Raw genomic sequence first — 21,207 nt, forward strand, 5'->3', positions numbered from 1 at the left:
ATGTTCCAAGGGGAAGGCTTCAGAGAGCAAGAGCTGTCCCTAGGAGAAGCCAGGAGCTACAAGCAATTTTCTGATTGGGAGGAATGCTTGGAGCCATGGCTTTGCCAGGCAGCACTCGTGAGCTCCCCAGCACACTCATACTGGCAAGAATACAGCAAGCGAGAGCTGTCGCCCAAAGACGCTGGGAGGTACCGAGAAATGTCAGGCTGGCAAGAATTCATCCTCCAAGAGCTTTCCCAAGACCAAGACTCCATTGGTCAGGAGGTGCCCAAAGGAAATGGGAACCCAGCCTCGGTGCAGGCGAGCTGGGAAGATGACAGTGACAAGGAGCTCCAGCAGGACAACAGGGAAAGCGTGACCACCCACAGTACTGGGATCAAGCCTCTGCTGCAAGAGGAGGACGAATGGGATGACACGAACGTCCTCGAGCTGCTTGAAGCACCCAGACAGCCAGTACTGGGTGGTTTTGCTGGAGAAGGGCTCCCAGTGCCCCTCCCTGGGGAGGCTTGGGTTGAGCCGCAGGAATTGGAGCCGTGCCCTCCAGCGCCGCTCTGTTCCTCGTCTCCCTGTGTGCAAGCCCAGGCTCTCAGCCAGCAGCTGAGCCCCCGCAAGAAACGTCCCTCCCACTTCAGGCGGGCACTGCGGGCGCTGCGCAGCCTCTTCCGCTGCCCCTGCCTGGCACCGCAGCCCGAGGATTAGTGCCCGCTGCTGGCACCAGGACCGGCCCCGCAGATGGCCGCCGGCCCGCCGCCTGCCCAGCGTCCTGAGGGAGCCACACGGGCTGCCTTTCCCTCCACATGTCCCTGCAGCCTCAGCAATGCCCGGCTGCTTGGCAGCATCCCAAGCGCATCTCCCCAGAACCAAATTTTACCCACGGGGCCAGCACCAAACCAGCAGCCATGGGCGGCACTTGGGGCCAGCTGTCCCAGTGGTGGGTCACAGACCATCATCCAGCTGGGAAGACACCTTGGAAGTCCTCCACTCCCACTGGCAGCCTGCCACCACCAGCATCAGCCCTAAAGCATGTCGCCAAGTGCCCCATGCAGACAGCTCCTGAACACCTCGAGCAGTAGTGACTGCGACACCTCCCAAGTCAACTTCTTGCAATGCCTGACCACTCAGGCAGGGGAAAAGTGCTGCGGATCTTTGATCAGAACCTCCCCTGCTGGAATCTAAGGCCACTTCCTCTAACCCGGAAAGGACTGCATGCCCCTCTTCTGGCATTTTATCCATGAAGAACGGGAACAGACAGGAGGTACTGCTCCCTGGACCCCACAGCGCACTGCATGACTCTGACTCACCCAGCTCTTCACAAACAAAAAAATATTGGCTTTAGGATAGAGCAGGAGGAGAAAACAAAACAAAACAAACAAAACAACCCAAAAAACCCCTTCAATCCAAAACAGAAACAAACAACAATAAAACCAAACAAAACCCCCCCCAAAATCCCCCCAAAATCCCCCCAAAATCCAAAGAAAATTGACAAAAACAGGATAAGAATAATAATTAGAAGAAGATTAAGAAATAGTAGTAGTAGTAAAGAGGAAGAAGAAGTAGCTGTAGGAAATAAGAAGATCAGGAATAAGAATAAGAATAAGAATAAGAATAAGCATAAGAATAAGAATTAAAAGAAGAATAAGAATTAGAAGAAGAATACGAATAGGAAGAAGATTTAGAAGAAGAATTGAAATCGGAATTAGAAGAAAAATTAGAAGAAGAATTAGAAGAAGAATGAAAAAAAAGAAGACAAATAGGAAGAATTAGAAGAATTAGAATTAGAAGAAGTAGAAGAAGTAGAAGAATTAGAAGAAAGAAATTGAAATAGTTGTAGTAAAAAATAGTCAAAATAAGTCACGGAAAAATTAGAAGAAGAGGAAGACAAAGAAAAAGAAGAAGTAAAAGCAGAAGAAGAAAAGAAGAAGACTAAGAAGTTGAAACTGTAGAAATATTGAATAAATAAAATAATGATAATGATAATAATAATAATAATGGTCATCTCAAGTTAAAATGCACAGTCACACATCATCTAGAATCATGCAATGGTTTTGCTTGGCAAGGGCCTTAAGGATCATCTAGTTCTTTACCTGATTTCCTTCTGCTCTCTTGCTCTCTCTCTGAGACCGCTTCCCTATTTCTTTCCATCTCTCTACCTCACATTTCTGTGCACATGATGCAAAGTGATGCAACAGATCCCGAGTCTGCTGCATGAAACCCTGTCAAAGTCGGCCCCTGCCACGGGAGGTCGCTGGCTGTTCCCACCTGGCCCAAATCTCTACCAATCCACTCCACTCTAGCTTTTCGGGGGAACCTGGCCACCAAGAAGGCCGCATGGACAGCATCAATGGGACGCCACTGGCACCCACAGAGCACTGAGGTTTTCTACTTCATCTTTTCTATTTCATCTCTCTCACTCTTTTTCTCTTTCTCTCTCACTCTCTCTCTCTCTCTCTGTGTCTTTCTCTCTCATTTCCTCTTCATTAAAACCCGTACGATTGGCTTGGCCGTCTGAGGCCGTTGGCACCTTAATTTGGGCAGAGGCAGGTCAGATCTTTTTAATAAAGGGATAATAACAAGGCACTGGAAGCCCAAAATCCAGGGGCTGCTCCATGACACTTCCAGTGGGTTTGGCTGCTGAAGGGGTGCCGGGTGTGGCCCTTTGTGACACAGGCGCCTTGCGTCAGGGCCCTCAGTGATGCGGGACATGGCGGTGCCCAGAGGCCCTTGTGACACGGCAGAGCCACGCCCTGCCACAGGGCTATATAAGGGGCGCAGAGCCCTGGGGTGCCCAGTCCCGTGAGAGCCGCTGTGTCAGAGCAAAGCAGCTCCCGGGACCTCTGTGCGCCAGACGACGTCTGAGACACAGGAGGATCAGGTGAAGCCCGGCCCCCAGGCAGCCAGTCCCTTGCCCAGCTGGCTGAAGAGCAGGCCCTCGGCGGGCAGCGGCTGGCGGCAGGGGGCGGCTCAGTCCTACCCCTGTTGGAGAGTGAGGAGGAGGAGGGGCCCTTTGTCAGCATGGAGCAAGAGTGGCAGTATGAGGTGGATCAGGAGCTTTCCCAATGGGGAGCTGTTAGTGGCCAAGAGCTTGGCCTGTGGGAAGAACTGCCCTTGCCAGAGTTGCCCCAAGGGGAACAAGACATCAGCAAAGGAAAGCTGGCCCAAGGGCAAGAGCGTGGCAGCAGCCAGGGCCTGTCCCAATGGGCACAAGGCCTGCAGCTAAGCGTGGCTGCAGAAAAAGAACCGGCAGCTGCAGGAGAAGAGGAGTTGGTCCCCATCACCGCTCCACACAGCCAAGGCTGCCGCCCCAGCCCATTAGCCAGCCCGCTGCCAGCCCTGGCCCTCACTGAGCAGCTGGAGGTGGCAGTGAGGGGGTCAGGCCTGGCACAGCAAGTGGCTGAGGAGGGAGGATTGGCTGGGGAGCTTCAGCGTTTCCAATACAAAGAGGAGGAAGCCACAGAGTTGCTCCAAGGGGATGCCACCAGCTATGAGGACATGTTCCAAGGGGAAGGCTTCAGAGAGCAAGAGCTGTCCCTAGGAGAAGCCAGGAGCTACAAGCAATTTTCTGATTGGGAGGAATGCTTGGAGCCATGGCTTTGCCAGGCAGCACTCGTGAGCTCCCCAGCACACTCATACTGGCAAGAATACAGCAAGCGAGAGCTGTCGCCCAAAGACGCTGGGAGGTACCGAGAAATGTCAGGCTGGCAAGAATTCATCCTCCAAGAGCTTTCCCAAGACCAAGACTCCATTGGTCAGGAGGTGCCCAAAGGAAATGGGAACCCAGCCTCGGTGCAGGCGAGCTGGGAAGATGACAGTGACAAGGAGCTCCAGCAGGACAACAGGGAAAGCGTGACCACCCACAGTAGCGGGGTCAAGCCTCTGCTGCAGGAGGAGGACGAATGGGATGACACGAACGTCCTCGAGCTGCTTGAAGCACCCAGACAGCCAGTACTGGGTGGTTTTGCTGGAGACGGGCTCCCAGTGCCCCTCCCTGGGGAGGCTTGGGTTGAGCCGCAGGAATTGGAGCCGTGCCCTCCAGCGCCGCTCTGTTCCTCGTCTCCCTGTGTGCAAGCCCAGGCTCTCAGCCAGCAGCTGAGCCCCCGCAAGAAACGTCCCTCCCGCTTCAGGCAGGCACTGCGGGCGCTGCGCAGCCTCTTCCGCTGCCCCTGCCTGGCACCGCAGCCCGAGGATTAGTGCCCGCTGCTGGCACCAGGACCGGCCCCGCAGATGGCCGCCGGCCCGCCGCCTGCCCAGCGTCCTGAGGGAGCCACACGGGCTGCCTTTCCCTCCACATGTCCCTGCAGCCTCAGCAATGCCCGGCTGCTTGGCAGCATCCCAAGCGCATCTCCCCAGAACCAAATTTTACCCACGGGGCCAGCACCAAACCAGCAGCCATGGGCGGCACTTGGGCCCAGCTGTCCCAGTGGTGGGTCACAGACCATCATCCAGCTGGGAAGACACCTTGGAAGTCCTCCACTCCCACTGGCAGCCTGCCACCACCAGCATCAGCCCTAAAGCATGTCGCCAAGTGCCCCATGCAGACAGCTCCTGAACACCTCGAGCAGTAGTGACTGCGACACCTCCCAAGTCAACTTCTTGCAATGCCTGACCACTCAGGCAGGGGAAAAGTGTTGCTGATCTTTGATCAGAACCTCCCCTGCTGGAATCTAAGGCCACTTCCTCTAACCCGGAAAGGACTGCATGCCCATCTTCTGGCATTTTTATCCATGAAGAACGGGAACAGACAGGAGGTACTGCTCCCTGGACCCCACAACGCACTGCATGACTCTGACTCACCCAGCTCTTCACAAACAAAAAAATATTGTCTTTAGGATAGAGCAGGAGGAGAAAACAAAACAAAACAAACAAAACAACCCAAAAAACCCCTTCAATCCAAAACAGAAACAAACAACAAAAGAAACAAACAAACCCCCCCCAAAATCCCCCCAAAATCCAAAGAAAATTGATAAAAACAGGATAAGAATAATATTTAGAAGAAGATTAAGAAATAGTAGTAGTAGTAAAGAGGAAGAAGAAGTAGCTGTAGGAAATAAGAAGATCAGGAATAAGAATAAGAATAAGAATAAGAATAAGAATAAGAATAAGAATTAGAAGAAGAATTAGAAGAAGAATACGAATAGGAAGAAGATTTAGAAGAAGAATTGAAATCGGAATTAGAAGAAAAATTAGAAGAAGAATTAGAAGAAGAATGAAAAAAAAGAAGACAAATAGGAAGAATTAGAAGAATTAGAATTAGAAGAAGTAGAAGAAGTAGAAGAATTAGAAGAAAGAAATTGAAATAGTTGTAGTAAAAAATAGTCAAAATAAGTCACGGAAAAATTAGAAGAAGAGGAAGACAAAGAAAAAGAAGAAGTAAAAGCAGAAGAAGAAAAGAAGAAGACTAAGAAGTTGAAACTGTAGAAATATTGAATAAATAAAATAATGATAATGATAATAATAATAATGGTCATCTCAAGTTAAAATGCACAGTCACACATCATCTAGAATCATGCAATGGTTTTGCTTGGCAAGGGCCTTAAGGATCATCTAGTTCTTTACCTGATTACCTTCTGCTCTCTTGCTCTCTCTCTGAGACCGCTTCCCTAATTCTTTCCATCTCTCTACCTCACATTTCTGTGCACATGATGCAAAGTGATGCAACGGATCCCGAGTCTGCTGCATGAAACCCTGTCAAAGTCGGCCCCTGCCACGGGAGGTCGCTGGCTGTTCCCACCTGGCCCAAATCTCTACCAATGCACTCCACTCTAGCTTTTCGGGGGAACCTGGCCACCAAGAAGGCCGCATGGACAGCATCAATGGGACGCCACTGGCACCCACAGAGCACTGAGGTTTTCTACTTCATCTTTTCTATTTCATCTCTCTCACTCTTTTTCTCTTTCTCTCTCACTCTCTCTCTCTCTCTCTGTGTCTTTCTCTCTCATTTCCTCTTCATTAAAACCCGTACGATTGGCTTGGCCATCTGAGGCCGTTGGCACCTTAATTTGGGCAGAGGCAGGTCAGATCTTTTTAATAAAGGGATAATAACAAGGCGCTGGAAGCCCAAAATCCAGGGGCTGCTCCATGACACTTCCAGTGGGTTTGGCTGCTGAAGGGGTGCCGGGTGTGGCCCTTTGTGACACAGGCGCCTTGCGTCAGCGCCCTCAGTGATGCGGGACATGGCGGTGCCCAGAGGCCCTTGTGACACGGCAGAGCCACGCCCTGCCACAGGGCTATATAAGGGGCGCAGAGCCCTGGGGTGCCCAGTCCCGTGAGAGCCGCTGTGTCAGAGCAAAGCAGCTCCCGGGACCTCTGTGCGCCAGACGACGTCTGAGACACAGGAGGATCAGGTGAAGCCCAGCCCCCAGGCAGCCAGTCCCTTGCCCAGCTGGCTGAAGAGCAGGCCCTCGGCGGGCAGCGGCTGGCGGCAGGGGGCGGCTCAGTCCTACCCCTGTTGGAGAGTGAGGAGGAGGAGGGGCCCTTTGTCAGCATGGAGCAAGAGTGGCAGTATGAGGTGGATCAGGAGCTTTCCCAATGGGGAGCTGTTAGTGGCCAAGAGCTTGGCCTGTGGGAAGAACTGCCCTTGCCAGAGTTGCCCCAAGGGGAACAAGACATCAGCAAAGGAAAGCTGGCCCAAGGGCAAGAGCGTGGCAGCAGCCAGGGCCTGTCCCAATGGGCACAAGGCCTGCAGCTAAGCGTGGCTGCAGAAAAAGAACCGGCAGCTGCAGGAGAAGAGGAGTTGGTCCCCATCACCGCTCCACACAGCCAAGGCTGCCGCCCCAGCCCATTAGCCAGCCCGCTGCCAGCCCTGGCCCTCACTGAGCAGCTGGAGGTGGCAGTGAGGGGGTCAGGCCTGGCACAGCAAGTGGCTGAGGAGGGAGGATTGGCTGGGGAGCTTCAGCGTTTCCAATACAAAGAGGAGGAAGCCACAGAGTTGCTCCAAGGGGATGCCACCAGCTATGAGGACATGTTCCAAGGGGAAGGCTTCAGAGAGCAAGAGCTGTCCCTAGGAGAAGCCAGGAGCTACAAGCAATTTTCTGATTGGGAGGAATGCTTGGAGCCATGGCTTTGCCAGGCAGCACTCGTGAGCTCCCCAGCACACTCATACTGGCAAGAATACAGCAAGCGAGAGCTGTCGCCCAAAGACGCTGGGAGGTACCGAGAAATGTCAGGCTGGCAAGAATTCATCCTCCAAGAGCTTTCCCAAGACCAAGACTCCATTGGTCAGGAGGTGCCCAAAGGAAATGGGAACCCAGCCTCGGTGCAGGCGAGCTGGGAAGATGACAGTGACAAGGAGCTCCAGCAGGACAACAGGGAAAGCGTGACCACCCACAGTAGCGGGGTCAAGCCTCTGCTGCAGGAGGAGGACGAATGGGATGACACGAACGTCCTCGAGCTGCTTGAAGCACCCAGACAGCCAGTACTGGGTGGTTTTGCTGGAGACGGGCTCCCAGTGCCCCTCCCTGGGGAGGCTTGGGTTGAGCCGCAGGAATTGGAGCCGTGCCCTCCAGCGCCGCTCTGTTCCTCGTCTCCCTGTGTGCAAGCCCAGGCTCTCAGCCAGCAGCTGAGCCCCCGCAAGAAACGTCCCTCCCGCTTCAGGCGGGCACTGCGGGCGCTGCGCAGCCTCTTCCGCTGCCCCTGCCTGGCACCGCAGCCCGAGGATTAGTGCCCGCTGCTGGCACCAGGACCGGCCCCGCAGATGGCCGCCGGCCCGCCGCCTGCCCAGCGTCCTGAGGGTGCCACACGGGCTGCCTTTCCCTCCACATGTCCCTGCAGCCTCAGCAATGCCCGGCTGCTTGGCAGCATCCCAAGCGCATCTCCCCAGAACCAAATTTTACCCACGGGGCCAGCACCAAACCAGCAGCCATGGGCGGCACTTGGGGCCAGCTGTCCCAGTGGTGGGTCACAGACCATCATCCAGCTGGGAAGACACCTTGGCAGTCCTCCACTCCCACTGGCAGCCTGCCACCACCAGCATCAGCCCTAAAGCATGTCGCCAAGTGCCCCATGCAGACAGCTCCTGAACACCTCGAGCAGTAGTGACTGCGACACCTCCCAAGTCAACTTCTTGCAATGCCTGACCACTCAGGCAGGGGAAAAGTGTTGCTGATCTTTGATCAGAACCTCCCCTGCTGGAATCTAAGGCCACTTCCTCTAACCCGGAAAGGACTGCATGCCCATCTTCTGGCATTTTATCCATGAAGAACGGGAACAGACAGGAGGTACTGCTCCCTGGACCCCACAACGCACTGCATGACTCTGACTCACCCAGCTCTTCACAAACAAAAAAATATTGTCTTTAGGATAGAGCAGGAGGAGAAAACAAAACAAAACAAACAAAACAACCCAAAAAACCCCTTCAATCCAAAACAGAAACAAAAAACAAAAAAACCAAACAAAACCCCCCCAAAATCCCCCCAAAATCCAAAGAAAATTGACAAAAACAGGATAAGAATAATATTTAGAAGAAGATTAAGAAATAGTAGTAGTAGTAAAGAGGAAGAAGAAGTAGCTGTAGGAAATAAGAAGATCAGGAATAAGAATAAGAATAAGAATAAGAATAAGAATAAGCATAAGCATAAATAAGAATAAGAATAAGAATAAGAATAAGAATAAGAATAAGAATAAGAATAAGAATTAGAAGAAGAATTAGAAGTAGAATACGAATAGGAAGAAGATTTAGAAGAAGAATAGGAATCGGAATTAGAAAAAAAATTTAGAAGACGAATTAGAAGAAGAATGAAAAAAAAGAAGACAAATAGGAAGAATTAGAAGAATTAGAATTAGAAGAAGTAGAAGAAGTAGAAGAATTAGAAGAAAGAAATTGAAATAGTTGTAGTAAAAAATAGTCAAAATAAGTCACGGAAAAATTAGAAGAAGAGGAAGACAAAGAAAAAGAAGAAGTAAAAGCAGAAGAAGAAAAGAAGAAGACTAAGAAGTTGAAACTGTAGAAATATTGAATAAATAAAATAATGATAATGATAATAATAATAATGGTCATCTCAAGTTAAAATGCACAGTCACACATCATCTAGAATCATGCAATGGTTTTGCTTGGCAAGGGCCTTAAGGATCATCTAGTTCTTTACCTGATTACCTTCTGCTCTCTTGCTCTCTCTCTGAGACCGCTTCCCTAATTCTTTCCATCTCTCTACCTCACATTTCTGTGCACATGATGCAAAGTGATGCAACGGATCCCGAGTCTGCTGCATGAAACCCTGTCAAAGTCGGCCCCTGCCACGGGAGGTCGCTGGCTGTTCCCACCTGGCCCAAATCTCTACCAATCCACTCCACTCTAGCTTTTCGGGGGAACCTGGCCACCAAGAAGGCCGCATGGACAGCATCAATGGGACGCCACTGGCACCCACAGAGCACTGAGGTTTTCTACTTCATCTTTTCTATTTCATCTCTCTCACTCTTTTTCTCTTTCTCTCTCACTCTCTCTCTCTCTCTCTGTGTCTTTCTCTCTCATTTCCTCTTCATTAAAACCCGTACGATTGGCTTGGCCGTCTGAGGCCGTTGGCACCTTAATTTGGGCAGAGGCAGGTCAGATCTTTTTAATAAAGGGATAATAACAAGGCGCTGGAAGCCCAAAATCCAGGGGCTGCTCCATGACACTTCCAGTGGGTTTGGCTGCTGAAGGGGTGCCGGGTGTGGCCCTTTGTGACACAGGCGCCTTGCGTCAGGGCCCTCAGTGATGCGGGACATGGCGGTGCCCAGAGGCCCTTGTGACACGGCAGAGCCACGCCCTGCCACAGGGCTATATAAGGGGCGCAGAGCCCTGGGGTGCCCAGTCCCGTGAGAGCCGCTGTGTCAGAGCAAAGCAGCTCCCGGGACCTCTGTGCGCCAGACGACGTCTGAGACACAGGAGGATCAGGTGAAGCCCAGCCCCCAGGCAGCCAGTCCCTTGCCCAGCTGGCTGAAGAGCAGGCCCTCGGCGGGCAGCGGCTGGCGGCAGGGGGCGGCTCAGTCCTACCCCTGTTGGAGAGTGAGGAGGAGGAGGGGCCCTTTGTCAGCATGGAGCAAGAGTGGCAGTATGAGGTGGATCAGGAGCTTTCCCAATGGGGAGCTGTTAGTGGCCAAGAGCTTGGCCTGTGGGAAGAACTGCCCTTGCCAGAGTTGCCCCAAGGGGAACAAGACATCAGCAAAGGAAAGCTGGCCCAAGGGCAAGAGCGTGGCAGCAGCCAGGGCCTGTCCCAATGGGCACAAGGCCTGCAGCTAAGCGTGGCTGCAGAAAAAGAACCGGCAGCTGCAGGAGAAGAGGAGTTGGTCCCCATCACCGCTCCACACAGCCCTGGCTGCCGCCCCAGCCCATTAGCCAGCCCGCTGCCAGCCCTGGCCCTCACTGAGCAGCTGGAGGTGGCAGTGAGGGGGTCAGGCCTGGCACAGCACGTGGCTGAGGAGGGAGGATTGGCTGGGGAGCTTCAGCGTTTCCAATACAAAGAGGAGGAAGCCACAGAGTTGCTCCAAGGGGATGCCACCAGCTATGAGGACATGTTCCAAGGGGAAGGCTTCAGAGAGCAAGAGCTGTCCCTAGGAGAAGCCAGGAGCTACAAGCAATTTTCTGATTGGGAGGAATGCTTGGAGCCATGGCTTTGCCAGGCAGCACTCGTGAGCTCCCCAGCACACTCATACTGGCAAGAATACAGCAAGCGAGAGCTGTCGCCCAAAGACGCTGGGAGGTACCGAGAAATGTCAGGCTGGCAAGAATTCATCCTCCAAGAGCTTTCCCAAGACCAAGACTCCATTGGTCAGGAGGTGCCCAAAGGAAATGGGAACCCAGCCTCGGTGCAGGCGAGCTGGGAAGATGACAGTGACAAGGAGCTCCAGCAGGACAACAGGGAAAGCGTGACCACCCACAGTAGCGGGGTCAAGCCTCTGCTGCAGGAGGAGGACGAATGGGATGACACGAACGTCCTCGAGCTGCTTGAAGCACCCAGACAGCCAGTACTGGGTGGTTTTGCTGGAGACGGGCTCCCAGTGCCCCTCCCTGGGGAGGCTTGGGTTGAGCCGCAGGAATTGGAGCCGTGCCCTCCAGCGCCGCTCTGTTCCTCGTCTCCCTGTGTGCAAGCCCAGGCTCTCAGCCAGCAGCTGAGCCCCCGCAAGAAACGTCCCTCCCGCTTCAGGCGGGCACTGCGGGCGCTGCGCAGCCTCTTCCGCTGCCCCTGCCTGGCACCGCAGCCCGAGGATTAGTGCCCGCTGCTGGCACCAGGACCGGCCCCGCAGATGGCCGCCGGCCCGCCGCCTGCCCAGCGTCCTGAGGGAGCCACACGGGCTGCCTTTCCCTCCACATGTCCCTGCAGCCTCAGCAATGCCCGGCTGCTTGGCAGCATCCCAAGCGCATCTCCCCAGAACCAAATTTTACCCACGGGGCCAGCACCAAACCAGCAGCCATGGGCGGCACTTGGGGCCAGCTGTCCCAGTGGTGGGTCACAGACCATCATCCAGCTGGGAAGACACCTTGGCAGTCCTCCACTCCCACTGGCAGCCTGCCACCACCAGCATCAGCCCTAAAGCATGTCGCCAAGTGCCCCATGCAGACAGCTCCTGAACACCTCGAGCAGTAGTGACTGCGACACCTCCCAAGTCAACTTCTTGCAATGCCTGACCACTCAGGCAGGGGAAAAGTGTTGCTGATCTTTGATCAGAACCTCCCCTGCTGGAATCTAAGGCCACTTCCTCTAACCCGGAAAGGACTGCATGCCCCTCTTCTGGCATTTTATCCATGAAGAACGGGAACAGACAGGAGGTACTGCTCCCTGGACCCCACAGCGCACTGCATGACTCTGACTCACCCAGCTCTTCACAAACAAAAAAATATTGGCTTTAGGATAGAGCAGGAGGAGAAAACAAAACAAAACAAACAAAACAACCCAAAAACCCCCTTCAATCCAAAACAGAAACAAACAACAGAAAAAACAAACAAAACCCCCCCCAAAATCCCCCCAAAATCCAAAGAAAATTGACAAAAACAGGATAAGAATAATAATTAGAAGAAGATTAAGAAATAGTAGTAGTAGTAAAGAGGAAGAAGAAGTAGCTGTAGGAAATAAGAAGATCAGGAATAAGAATAAGAATAAGAATAAGAATAAGAATAAGAATAAGAATAAGAATAAGAATAAGAATAAGCATAAGCATAAGAATAAGAATAAGAATAAGAATTAGAAGAAGAATTAGAAGAAGAATACGAATAGGAAGAAGATTTAGAAGAAGAATAGGAATCGGAATTAGAAGAAAAATTAGAAGAAGAATTAGAAGAAGAATGAAAAAAAAGAAGACAAATAGGAAGAATTAGAAGAATTAGAATTAGAAGAAGTAGAAGAAGTAGAAGAATTAGAAGAAAGAAATTGAAATAGTTGTAGTAAAAAATAGTCAAAATAAGTCACGGAAAAATTAGAAGAAGAGGAAGACAAAGAAAAAGAAGAAGTAAAAGCAGAAGAAGAAAAGAAGAAGACTAAGAAGTTGAAACTGTAGAAATATTGAATAAATAAAATAATGATAATGATAATAATAATAATAATGGTCATCTCAAGTTAAAATGCACAGTCACACATCATCTAGAATCATGCAATGGTTTTGCTTGGCAAGGGCCTTAAGGATCATCTAGTTCTTTACCTGATTACCTTCTGCTCTCTTGCTCTCTCTCTGAGACCGCTTCCCTAATTCTTTCCATCTCTCTACCTCACATTTCTGTGCACATGATGCAAAGTGATGCAACGGATCCCGAGTCTGCTGCATGAAACCCTGTCAAAGTCGGCCCCTGCCACGGGAGGTCGCTGGCTGTTCCCACCTGGCCCAAATCTCTACCAATCCACTCCACTCTAGCTTTTCGGGGGAACCTGGCCACCAAGAAGGCCGCATGGACAGCATCAATGGGACGCCACTGGCACCCACAGAGCACTGAGGTTTTCTACTTCATCTTTTCTATTTCATCTCTCTCACTCTTTTTCTCTTTCTCTCTCACTCTCTCTCTCTCTCTCTGTGTCTTTCTCTCTCATTTCCTCTTCATTAAAACCCGTACGATTGGCTTGGCCGTCTGAGGCCGTTGGCACCTTAATTTGGGCAGAGGCAGGTCAGATCTTTTTAATAAAGGGATAATAACAAGGCGCTGGAAGCCCAAAATCCAGGGGCTGCTCCATGACACTTCCAGTGGGTTTGGCTGCTGAAGGGGTGCCGGGTGTGGCCCTTTGTGACACAGGCGCCTTGCGTCAGGGCCCTCAGTGATGCGGGACATTGAGGTGCCCAGAGGCCCTTGTGACACGGCAGAGCCACGCCCTGCCACAGGGCTATATAAGGGGCGCAGAGCCCTGGGGTGCCCAGTCCCGTGAGAGCCGCTGTGTCAGAGCAAAGCAGCTCCCGGGACCTCTGTGCGCCAGACGACGTCTGAGACACAGGAGGATCAGGTGAAGCCCAGCCCCCAGGCAGCCAGTCCCTTGCCCAGCTGGCTGAAGAGCAGGCCCTCGGCGGGCAGCGGCTGGCGGCAGGGGGCGGCTCAGTCCTACCCCTGTTGGAGAGTGAGGAGGAGGAGGGGCCCTTTGTCAGCATGGAGCAAGAGTGGCAGTATGAGGTGGATCAGGAGCTTTCCCAATGGGGAGCTGTTAGTGGCCAAGAGCTTGGCCTGTGGGAAGAACTGCCCTTGCCAGAGTTGCCCCAAGGGGAACAAGACATCAGCAAAGGAAAGCTGGCCCAAGGGCAAGAGCGTGGCAGCAGCCAGGGCCTGTCCCAATGGGCACAAGGCCTGCAGCTAAGCGTGGCTGCAGAAAAAGAACCGGCAGCTGCAGGAGAAGAGGAGTTGGTCCCCATCACCGCTCCACACAGCCCTGGCTGCCGCCCCAGCCCATTAGCCAGCCCGCTGCCAGCCCTGGCCCTCACTGAGCAGCTGGAGGTGGCAGTGAGGGGGTCAGGCCTGGCACAGCAAGTGGCTGAGGAGGGAGGATTGGCTGGGGAGCTTCAGCGTTTCCAATACAAAGAGGAGGAAGCCACAGAGTTGCTCCAAGGGGATGCCACCAGCTATGAGGACATGTTCCAAGGGGAAGGCTTCAGAGAGCAAGAGCTGTCCCTAGGAGAAGCCAGGAGCTACAAGCAATTTTCTGATTGGGAGGAATGCTTGGAGCCATGGCTTTGCCAGGCAGCACTCGTGAGCTCCCCAGCACACTCATACTGGCAAGAATACAGCAAGCGAGAGCTGTCGCCCAAAGACGCTGGGAGGTACCGAGAAATGTCAGGCTGGCAAGAATTCATCCTCCAAGAGCTTTCCCAAGACCAAGACTCCATTGGTCAGGAGGTGCCCAAAGGAAATGGGAACCCAGCCTCGGTGCAGGCGAGCTGGGAAGATGACAGTGACAAGGAGCTCCAGCAGGACAACAGGGAAAGCGTGACCACCCACAGTAGCGGGGTCAAGCCTCTGCTGCAGGAGGAGGACGAATGGGATGACACGAACGTCCTCGAGCTGCTTGAAGCACCCAGACAGCCAGTACTGGGTGGTTTTGCTGGAGACGGGCTCCCAGTGCCCCTCCCTGGGGAGGCTTGGGTTGAGCCGCAGGAATTGGAGCCGTGCCCTCCAGCGCCGCTCTGTTCCTCGTCTCCCTGTGTGCAAGCCCAGGCTCTCAGCCAGCAGCTGAGCCCCCGCAAGAAACGTCCCTCCCGCTTCAGGCGGGCACTGCGGGCGCTGCGCAGCCTCTTCCGCTGCCCCTGCCTGGCACCGCAGCCCGAGGATTAGTGCCCGCTGCTGGCACCAGGACCGGCCCCGCAGATGGCCGCCGGCCCGCCGCCTGCCCAGCGTCCTGAGGGAGCCACACGGGCTGCCTTTCCCTCCACATGTCCCTGCAGCCTCAGCAATGCCCGGCTGCTTGGCAGCATCCCAAGCGCATCTCCCCAGAACCAAATTTTACCCACGGGGCCAGCACCAAACCAGCAGCCATGGGCGGCACTTGGGGCCAGCTGTCCCAGTGGTGGGTCACAGACCATCATCCAGCTGGGAAGACACCTTGGCAGTCCTCCACTCCCACTGGCAGCCTGCCACCACCAGCATCAGCCCTAAAGCATGTCGCCAAGTGCCCCATGCAGACAGCTCCTGAACACCTCGAGCAGTAGTGACTGCGACACCTCCCAAGTCAACTTCTTGCAATGCCTGACCACTCAGGCAGGGGAAAAGTGTTGCTGATCTTTGATCAGAACCTCCCCTGCTGGAATCTAAGGCCACTTCCTCTAACCCGGAAAGGACTGCATGCCCCTCTTCTGGCATTTTATCCATGAAGAACGGGAACAGACAGGAGGTACTGCTCCCTGGACCCCACAGCGCACTGCATGACTCTGACTCACCCAGCTCTTCACAAACAAAAAAATATTGGCTTTAGGATAGAGCAGGAGGAGAAAACAAAACAAAACAAACAAAACAACCCAAAAAACCCCTTCAATCCAAAACAGAAACAAACAACAGAAAAAACAAACAAAACCCCCCCCAAAATCCCCCCAAAATCCAAAGAAAATTGACAAAAACAGGATAAGAATAATAATTAGAAGAAGATTAAGAAATAGTAGTAGTAGTAAAGAGGAAGAAGAAGTAGCTGTAGGAAATAAGAAGATCAGGAATAAGAATAAGAATAAGAATAAGAATAAGAATAAGAATAAGAATAAGAATAAGCATAAGCATAAGAATAAGAATAAGAATAAGAATTAGAAGAAGAATTAGAAGAAGAATACGAATAGGAAGAAGATTTAGAAGAAGAATTGAAATCGGAATTAGAAGAAAAATTAGAAGAAGAATTAGAAGAAGAATGAAAAAAAAGAAGACAAATAGGAAGAATTAGAAGAATTAGAATTAGAAGAAGTAGAAGAAGTAGAAGAATTAGAAAAAAGAAATTGAAATAGTTGTAGTAAAAAATAGTCAAAATAAGTCACGGAAAAATTAGAAGAAGAGGAAGACAAAGAAAAAGAAGAAGTAAAAGCAGAAGAAGAAAAGAAGAAGACTAAGAAGTTGAAACTGTAGAAATATTGAATAAATAAAATAATGATAATGATAATAATAATAATAATGGTCATCTCAAGTTAAAATGCACAGTCACACATCATCTAGAATCATGCAATGGTTTTGCTTGGCAAGGGCCTTAAGGATCATCTAGTTCTTTACCTGATTACCTTCTGCTCTCTTGCTCTCTCTCTGAGACCGCTTCCCTAATTCTTTCCATCTCTCTACCTCACATTTCTGTGCACATGATGCAAAGTGATGCAACGGATCCCGAGTCTGCTGCATGAAACCCTGTCAAAGTCGGCCCCTGCCACGGGAGGTCGCTGGCTGTTCCCACCTGGCCCAAATCTCTACCAATCCACTCCACTCTAGCTTTTCGGGGGAACCTGGCCACCAAGAAGGCCGCATGGACAGCATCAATGGGACGCCACTGGCACCCACAGAGCACTGAGGTTTTCTACTTCATCTTTTCTATTTCATCTCTCTCACTCTTTTTCTCTTTCTCTCTCACTCTCTCTCTCTCTCTCTGTGTCTTTCTCTCTCATTTCCTCTTCATTAAAACCCGTACGATTGGCTTGGCCGTCTGAGGCCGTTGGCACCTTAATTTGGGCAGAGGCAGGTCAGATCTTTTTAATAAAGGGATAATAACAAGGCGCTGGAAGCCCAAAATCCAGGGGCTGCTCCATGACACTTCCAGTGGGTTTGGCTGCTGAAGGGGTGCCGGGTGTGGCCCTTTGTGACACAGGCGCCTTGCGTCAGGGCCCTCAGTGATGCGGGACATGGCGGTGCCCAGAGGCCCTTGTGACACGGCAGAGCCACGCCCTGCCACAGGGCTATATAAGGGGCGCAGAGCCCTGGGGTGCCCAGTCCCGTGAGAGCCGCTGTGTCAGAGCAAAGCAGCTCCCGGGACCTCTGTGCGCCAGACGACGTCTGAGACACAGGAGGATCAGGTGAAGCCCAGCCCCCAGGCAGCCAGTCCCTTGCCCAGCTGGCTGAAGAGCAGGCCCTCGGCGGGCAGCGGCTGGCGGCAGGGGGCGGCTCAGTCCTACCCCTGTTGGAGAGTGAGGAGGAGGAGGGGCCCTTTGTCAGCATGGAGCAAGAGTGGCAGTATGAGGTGGATCAGGAGCTTTCCCAATGGGGAGCTGTTAGTGGCCAAGAGCTTGGCCTGTGGGAAGAACTGCCCTTGCCAGAGTTGCCCCAAGGGGAACAAGACATCAGCAAAGGAAAGCTGGCCCAAGGGCAAGAGCGTGGCAGCAGCCAGGGCCTGTCCCAATGGGCACAAGGCCTGCAGCTAAGCGTGGCTGCAGAAAAAGAACCGGCAGCTGCAGGAGAAGAGGAGTTGGTCCCCATCACCGCTCCACACAGCCCTGGCTGCCGCCCCAGCCCATTAGCCAGCCCGCTGCCAGCCCTGGCCCTCACTGAGCAGCTGGAGGTGGCAGTGAGGGGGTCAGGCCTGGCACAGCAAGTGGCTGAGGAGGGAGGATTGGCTGGGGAGCTTCAGCGTTTCCAATACAAAGAGGAGGAAGCCACAGAGTTGCTCCAAGGGGATGCCACCAGCTATGAGGACATGTTCCAAGGGGAAGGCTTCAGAGAGCAAGAGCTGTCCCTAGGAGAAGCCAGGAGCTACAAGCAATTTTCTGATTGGGAGGAATGCTTGGAGCCATGGCTTTGCCAGGCAGCACTCGTGAGCTCCCCAGCACACTCATACTGGCAAGAATACAGCAAGCGAGAGCTGTCGCCCAAAGACGCTGGGAGGTACCGAGAAATGTCAGGCTGGCAAGAATTCATCCTCCAAGAGCTTTCCCAAGACCAAGACTCCATTGGTCAGGAGGTGCCCAAAGGAAATGGGAACCCAGCCTCGGTGCAGGCGAGCTGGGAAGATGACAGTGACAAGGAGCTCCAGCAGGACAACAGGGAAAGCGTGACCACCCACAGTAGCGGGGTCAAGCCTCTGCTGCAGGAGGAGGACGAATGGGATGACACGAACGTCCTCGAGCTGCTTGAAGCACCCAGACAGCCAGTACTGGGTGGTTTTGCTGGAGACGGGCTCCCAGTGCCCCTCCCTGGGGAGGCTTGGGTTGAGCCGCAGGAATTGGAGCCGTGCCCTCCAGCGCCGCTCTGTTCCTCGTCTCCCTGTGTGCAAGCCCAGGCTCTCAGCCAGCAGCTGAGCCCCCGCAAGAAACGTCCCTCCCGCTTCAGGCGGGCACTGCGGGCGCTGCGCAGCCTCTTCCGCTGCCCCTGCCTGGCACCGCAGCCCGAGGATTAGTGCCCGCTGCTGGCACCAGGACCGGCCCCGCAGATGGCCGCCGGCCCGCCGCCTGCCCAGCGTCCTGAGGGAGCCACACGGGCTGCCTTTCCCTCCACATGTCCCTGCAACCTCAGCAATGCCCGGCTGCTTGGCAGCATCCCAAGCGCATCTCCCCAGAACCAAATTTTACCCACGGGGCCAGCACCAAACCAGCAGCCATGGGCGGCACTTGGGGCCAGCTGTCCCAGTGGTGGGTCACAGACCATCATCCAGCTGGGAAGACACCTTGGCAGTCCTCCACTCCCACTGGCAGCCTGCCACCACCAGCATCAGCCCTAAAGCATGTCGCCAAGTGCCCCATGCAGACAGCTCCTGAACACCTCGAGCAGTAGTGACTGCGACACCTCCCAAGTCAACTTCTTGCAATGCCTGACCACTCAGGCAGGGGAAAAGTGTTGCTGATCTTTGATCAGAACCTCCCCTGCTGGAATCTAAGGCCACTTCCTCTAACCCGGAAAGGACTGCATGCCCCTCTTCTGGCATTTTATCCATGAAGAACGGGAACAGACAGGAGGTACTGCTCCCTGGACCCCACAGCGCACTGCATGACTCTGACTCACCCAGCTCTTCACAAACAAAAAAATATTGGCTTTAGGATAGAGCAGGAGGAGAAAACAAAACAAAACAAACAAAACAACCCAAAAACCCCCTTCAATCCAAAACAGAAACAAACAACAGAAAAAACAAACAAAACCCCCCCCAAAATCCCCCCAAAATCCAAAGAAAATTGACAAAAACAGGATAAGAATAATAATTAGAAGAAGATTAAGAAATAGTAGTAGTAGTAAAGAGGAAGAAGAAGTAGCTGTAGGAAATAAGAAGATCAGGAATAAGAATAAGAATAAGAATAAGAATAAGGATAAGAATAAGAATAAGAATAAGAATAAGAATAAGAATAAGAATAAGAATAAGAATTAGAAGAAGAATTAGAAGAAGAATACGAATAGGAAGAAGATTTAGAAGAAGAATAGGAATCGGAATTAGAAGAAAAATTAGAAGAAGAATTAGAAGAAGAATGAAAAAAAAGAAGACAAATAGGAAGAATTAGAAGAATTAGAATTAGAAGAAGTAGAAGAAGTAGAAGAATTAGAAGAAAGAAATTGAAATAGTTGTAGTAAAAAATAGTCAAAATAAGTCACGGAAAAATTAGAAGAAGAGGAAGACAAAGAAAAAGAAGAAGTAAAAGCAGAAGAAGAAAAGAAGAAGACTAAGAAGTTGAAACTGTAGAAATATTGAATAAATAAAATAATGATAATGATAATAATAATAATAATGGTCATCTAGAATCATGCAATGGTTTTGCTTGGCAAGGGCCTTAAGGATCATCTAGTTCTTTACCTGATTACCTTCTGCTCTCTTGCTCTCTCTCTGAGACCGCTTCCCTAATTCTTTCCATCTCTCTACCTCACATTTCTGTGCACATGATGCAAAGTGATGCAACGGATCCCGAGTCTGCTGCATGAAACCCTGTCAAAGTCGGCCCCTGCCACGGGAGGTCGCTGGCTGTTCCCACCTGGCCCAAATCTCTACCAATCCACTCCACTCTAGCTTTTCGGGGGAACCTGGCCACCAAGAAGGCCGCATGGACAGCATCAATGGGACGCCACTGGCACCCACAGAGCACTGAGGTTTTCTACTTCATCTTTTCTATTTCATCTCTCTCACTCTTTTTCTCTTTCTCTCTCACTCTCTCTCTCTCTCTCTGTGTCTTTCTCTCTCATTTCCTCTTCATTAAAACCCGTACGATTGGCTTGGCCGTCTGAGGCCGTTGGCACCTTAATTTGGGCAGAGGCAGGTCAGATCTTTTTAATAAAGGGATAATAACAAGGCGCTGGAAGCCCAAAATCCAGGGGCTGCTCCATGACACTTCCAGTGGGTTTGGCTGCTGAAGGGGTGCCGGGTGTGGCCCTTTGTGACACAGGCGCCTTGCGTCAGGGCCCTCAGTGATGCGGGACATGGCGGTGCCCAGAGGCCCTTGTGACACGGCAGAGCCACGCCCTGCCACAGGGCTATATAAGGGGCGCAGAGCCCTGGGGTGCCCAGTCCCGTGAGAGCCGCTGTGTCAGAGCAAAGCAGCTCCCGGGACCTCTGTGCGCCAGACGACGTCTGAGACACAGGAGGATCAGGTGAAGCCCAGCCCCCAGGCAGCCAGTCCCTTGCCCAGCTGGCTGAAGAGCAGGCCCTCGGCGGGCAGCGGCTGGCGGCAGGGGGCGGCTCAGTCCTACCCCTGTTGGAGAGTGAGGAGGAGGAGGGGCCCTTTGTCAGCATGGAGCAAGAGTGGCAGTATGAGGTGGATCAGGAGCTTTCCCAATGGGGAGCTGTTAGTGGCCAAGAGCTTGGCCTGTGGGAAGAACTGCCCTTGCCAGAGTTGCCCCAAGGGGAACAAGACATCAGCAAAGGAAAGCTGGCCCAAGGGCAAGAGCGTGGCAGCAGCCAGGGCCTGTCCCAATGGGCACAAGGCCTGCAGCTAAGCGTGGCTGCAGAAAAAGAACCGGCAGCTGCAGGAGAAGAGGAGTTGGTCCCCATCACCGCTCCACACAGCCCTGGCTGCCGCCCCAGCCCATTAGCCAGCCCGCTGCCAGCCCTGGCCCTCACTGAGCAGCTGGAGGTGGCAGTGAGGGGGTCAGGCCTGGCACAGCAAGTGGCTGAGGAGGGAGGATTGGCTGGGGAGCTTCAGCGTTTCCAATACAAAGAGGAGGAAGCCACAGAGTTGCTCCAAGGGGATGCCACCAGCTATGAGGACATGTTCCAAGGGGAAGGCTTCAGAGAGCAAGAGCTGTCCCTAGGAGAAGCCAGGAGCTACAAGCAATTTTCTGATTGGGAGGAATGCTTGGAGCCATGGCTTTGCCAGGCAGCACTCGTGAGCTCCCCAGCACACTCATACTGGCAAGAATACAGCAAGCGAGAGCTGTCGCCCAAAGACGCTGGGAGGTACCGAGAA

This window comes from Motacilla alba, chromosome 2 (assembly GCF_015832195.1).
Source record: "Motacilla alba alba isolate MOTALB_02 chromosome 2, Motacilla_alba_V1.0_pri, whole genome shotgun sequence".
In the NCBI taxonomy this organism is placed as follows: Eukaryota; Metazoa; Chordata; class Aves; order Passeriformes; family Motacillidae; genus Motacilla; species Motacilla alba.